This window comes from Artemia sp. Qi Xiang Cuo, chromosome 7 (assembly GCF_049724085.1).
Source record: "Artemia sp. Qi Xiang Cuo chromosome 7, ASM4972408v1, whole genome shotgun sequence".
Classification (NCBI taxonomy): Eukaryota; Metazoa; Arthropoda; class Branchiopoda; order Anostraca; family Artemiidae; genus Artemia; species Artemia sp. Qi Xiang Cuo.
In genome coordinates this window covers 64,510,420-64,515,348 of record NC_142800.1, presented here as the reverse complement: position 1 = coordinate 64,515,348, position 4,929 = coordinate 64,510,420, and the positions used below count along the sequence as shown (strand labels likewise).

Below are 4,929 nucleotides of genomic sequence, written 5' to 3'. Positions count from 1 at the left end.
CCATTTACAATTTCCCTCCTAAAACCCTCCAAAAATTTTCAATCTCCCTTAGATTCTTTCTCCCGACGTCCTCCCAACGAATTTAGGGACGGCCTGCTATTCACTTGGCTGGTCGAAAACGAGGATCTTTGGTATTCTGTCATATTTCATTCGCAGTACGCGTCTTAGAAATTTCAACCTTTCTCTCATTATAACCCTAAAAGGCGGGATCGAACCTCATATTTCCTACAGCATTCTACTTGAAATATGGTCAGTCAAACGAGTACCCAAAAATATCCAAAGAAAATTCCATTGGCAAATATATAATAAATCCTCCTCCGTCTTTCAGAGCGCCCACATTTCAGAACCATACTTGACCACAACCATCACCTGAGCTTCCAATATTCGAATCTTGGCTCACAGGCATATCTTCCTATTCTTCCAAACATTTTTAACTGAGGAAAAAACTGAGTCTTGTTGATTTTACTTTTTGTATCTCCACTGCATCCGCCATATTTACTAATTCCACTACTACTACTACAAACTCACTGCAGCACCAAACTGCATTAGCTTTAACTTTACCGGCTTAAATACTTAGTTTTCTCACCTAAGCAGTTTTTTTTATATCTCTAAATCATACGAGCCGAAGAAATTGATAATTGGTCTTGAGCTTCTTTTTAAATAATTTATGAAACTTTCCAAATAAGAGATACCGAGAATTAAAATATGGCAAACCACCAATTTTAGCATGCAATCGTCATCTAATTTTATTCATGAAGATAAAACTTTTCAATGTTTTAAGCAAAGCGGTCTGTACTTGCCTCTAAAATAATAGAAAGTATTGTCACTGACCAATTCATAAATCAATAATATAACAAAATAAAAATCAATAAGCTGGAAAACCCTTTGACGACAAAAAACATTATGACGTTAAAGTAATGTGCACTAAGTCAAGTCAAATGAAATTATATACAACGAGGTTTTATTGCATATCAGCTATTGTATTCATCAATGATTCGCATTCATAAAACATTTGTTCAAGAATGTCAACACTGCTTAAAAAAATACACCCCTCCAAATATATATTGAGATATATATATTTGGATATATCAATATATTGATATAGTTAACCCGAGAGGCCTGCATAATGCAAGAGTACCAAAAATTGTTGCAAAATTTGTCAAACATATAAATAGAAAGCCAAAATTTGAATTCTTATAGAGAGAAACGGAAAAGATCTAAAATATTCTTTTCTTAACCAATGAAAAAGAATATGTAAAATACAAACTGTCAGAAATTGTTATTTTATAAATGACGGAAATCCTTTTTAAATAATTAATGTTTTTTGGCGCGTGATGTAGCTAAATAGGACTTCTTTAATAGTATTTCTTGACAAAGGCATCAGGATATGTAGGTACTGTACCGTGTCCTATCTTTCCCTTGTTACGTTTCCCCTATATTTGGGACAATCCTTTTTTATTTGGATTGTCAAAAATCATTGCTTGTATTCAACATAGTTCTTAGGTGTTATTTGCACAATCAAGAACGGTAATCAAAACGAGTCACATAAAGTTTGAAGATCTTGGGTAGAATATAAATTAAAAACCCCAATTTTTAAATGTGGATTACTAATGAGCAACTCCCCAACTATCTAACAAAAGTCCTCCTTGCGTAGTTAGTTATTTTTACAGGTAAAATTAGCCCCAGAGAAATTGTCTGGAGGCTTGAATTTTTTTTTTTTTTTTTTTTTACAACAAAGGTAAAATCCTTGAAAATAAAATTTTTTGGTGATGTTACAAATCGATGCAATCTTATGTTTTTTGAAAATATTTTTTCTACGTCAAGATGTTCGTGGCTTTGCCAACATATAACGTTAAACAAAATTTTAATATAAAAATTTAAAATTTAAATTAGAAGTTAATATCGATCATCAGGGTATTTTTGGGGGGGAGGGGGGGGTGGGATTTAAAACTAAACAAGATACACTTCACGCTTTCTGTTTCGTACAAAGGATGAGACCTCAAGATTCGCTAAGGGTAATACATTGAAATTGTCACGACCCGTTCAATAGGAAATTGAACTAAATCAAAATACACCATTTTCAAATTATTCAATTTTCGTTTGCGGGGGAGGGGTCTTACAGGATCTGTACACTTTTACCTGGATAAATAAATATCGTTTCGTTTTATTTTATTGAAAAAAGGGCTTGTTTTCTGTAATTGAGAGTTTTCTGCTATTTATAAAATTTTGATATACCGAGTCATTAAAACAAACAATAGTTTTTTCGTTTCACGTTTTTCGGAAATTATACAAAATTCCTGGTATATAGTAATTTTTTTCCTGATTAGTTTCAAATCCTGTTAAAAAAAAAAACTCATATGAATTTAAATCCCCAACCTGGATTGAACTCATATGAAATCCCCAACCTGGATTGAAGTCCCCATGCATCTTTTTCGAAAATAGTATGCAATTATTAGATGCTGAAATTTAAATTGAACCAAGATTCGAAGAGAATTGCTGAAGTTAGTGGTTTTAGCCTCGGAGGGATTGTTATGTGGTAAAGTGTTAGTAGTAGCAGTAAGGATTAAATTTCTCTGGGTTTGTGAGCGAGAAGGAGGTTAACTTTTTTTTCAAAAATACAATTTTCGCCTTTTGAGTCATATTCCTAAAAGAGTAAAAAACCACTGACTAAATTTTCTCAAACATGTAGACTTGCAATCGAAGTATCCAGATGTTTGCATATTAAATTGAAATAGGTCCTTTGTCTTTGTAAAAATAATTCATAGAATGAAAAATCTTTCTAAGCCTGCATTTGTCTAATAAATCGAAGCTTTAGGTTGGTAATCCAAGGAACAGGATTGATTTCAAAAAGCCTTTGTAAAATGTTTATATATCTATTGAATTTAACTTGAAAAACTGAGAAATGCTTATAATCATAAAGGGGGAGCTTCTAGGGTGAAATATGTCTGTAAATTTTAGGATTGGCTGGTAGCCATGATCAACCCAATGGGGACCATTCGATACTATAATTTATAGCAGAGGGGGATAGCGTTCGCATTGCTTATGTTCACACTCTGCAAAGTTCTGTCCTATGAGCATTTATTGAATGTGATGTATATACCAGTTGAACGGAAGAGCACAAAATTTGTTATTGTTAAGGCAGTAATGGGACATGTATAATTGATCATTGGGCCCTTTCGAAAAAATGAATTTCTTGATAAACTTACATGTTTGAAATATTACAGAACAATCGTGCCTAAAATCCCAAGCATATGAGAGAGTTGGGCGTATACTCTATAGATTCCTAATACATTTTGTTTTCGAAAAGACTCTGTAATTATTAAACACTGATTTTTAAATTGAACTAGGAATCGAATCAAATTCCTGAAATTTAGATTAAGTCACAAAGGCTAGTCTTAAAAAAGTGAAATGCCCTTGGTCCCCCCCCCCTCCACATTTCATCAAGTCACGTGAGTCGGCAACAGCTCAAACTACAAAGTCTTTAACGATATCCCATTTTCGGGGAATATTTAAATAGGGGGTAACTTTGTAGACAGTCATTGATCGACCACTAATTTACGATGAACTTGTTTTTTACACTGGTTAATGACTTTTCCGTTTATTTTATTTTGATGTAGTTTTTGTAGAATGTCATTAAAGTTGCCCATGAGTTGCTGCTCATTGAATATATTTTCTCATCATATGATTTTTTGGCCCATATTTACTTGATTGAACATTGAATTCCTTATTACTTTCGAACCTTGTTAAAAAAAACGATAAGGATTTATTTTTGTATACTCAAGTCATCTCTAGCTATTTTCATAGCTCTGGCCTCTCCTCATATAGAGTTAATCTTTCGCCTTTTACTAAAGATTACCATAGGGAGGGGCACTTGATGAGTCTTAACAAAATTTTTAATGCTGAAAGGCAGAGTAGCCTACACTCTAGTTGCATGTTCTAATATTCCAAGATTACTTATATGACAAGACCGAATACTTACCCTTAGCGTTTGACAAGATGTAAATGACATGAGAGGTCAGTAGGACTACTACTTGAGGAAACGGTCTTGATTAGTGGTCAGACAAGTAACCCTGGAGAATGGAGGATAATTGAAGTCATACATGAATAAAAATTCAATCTTTTCAAAAATGAAAAACAAACTGTGAAATTATGCGCAGATAGCAAAAAGGGACAGTAATTGTGAAATGTGGCACACCTTTCAGGGGTTTCTAAATAGACTATGTTTATAATGAAGTAGACATGATTAGTGTTGTTATTCGCCTAGTTGCATGCAGCTTTTTTGTGCTAAGTATTTGTTGTTATCTTTTACAGATTAAACCCGGGGAAGCTATTTTTCAGCGGGTAAGGAATGCTCCAAGGCACTATTGGCTCGGTGCAATAACGAACTAAGTCCTTGGCGCTCTTGAATCCCCATTCTCTTTAGACCCTCATTCCTCCTTTGTCTGGCAACAGTATTTCCATTCCAGCGTAGGAGTTTTTTCTAAATTTAATTTTGATAATTGAAATGAAATATATTTTTATTATTAGTTAATTTATTTTGAAATTTTGGGTTCGTTTATTGAGCACTGTAGGGAGGGTGGGGGGTAAAACATATCATGTATTGAAAACAGACCATCCCTGAGGTACCGTTATCAGTCATAAACCCCCCAAAATAAACTCCTGTAAATCTTTAAACTTAACGCCTAGTACTCACTTCATCTTGCTAATCCTACAGTGTCAGCTAATTAAATAACACTTTGACTTGTTACGAGGCTTGTTTACTTGATTTTTTATCGAACAATTCCCGGACAATGCACCAGTACACCGTAATTAATTTAGGCTAAAAGTTTAAGAGCGCACAGTGGCTCGAGAACAATGAACAGAACTAGCTCAAGCCCATACAGAATATTAAGGAGGCACACTTGTGCCTCTATAAAGAGGCGACCCATC

General features: G+C 33.9%; 1 non-coding gene across 1 annotated transcript; it reads left to right on the top strand.

Annotated features, from left to right (window-relative positions):
• The first annotated feature begins 3,801 nt into the window (after positions 1 to 3,801).
• LOC148950584 (U5 spliceosomal RNA) lies at positions 3,802 to 3,911 on the top strand. Its single transcript, XR_016142064.1, has one exon. It is a non-coding gene; the product is annotated as a U5 spliceosomal RNA (small nuclear RNA).
• The last annotated feature ends 1,018 nt before the right edge of the window (positions 3,912 to 4,929 follow it).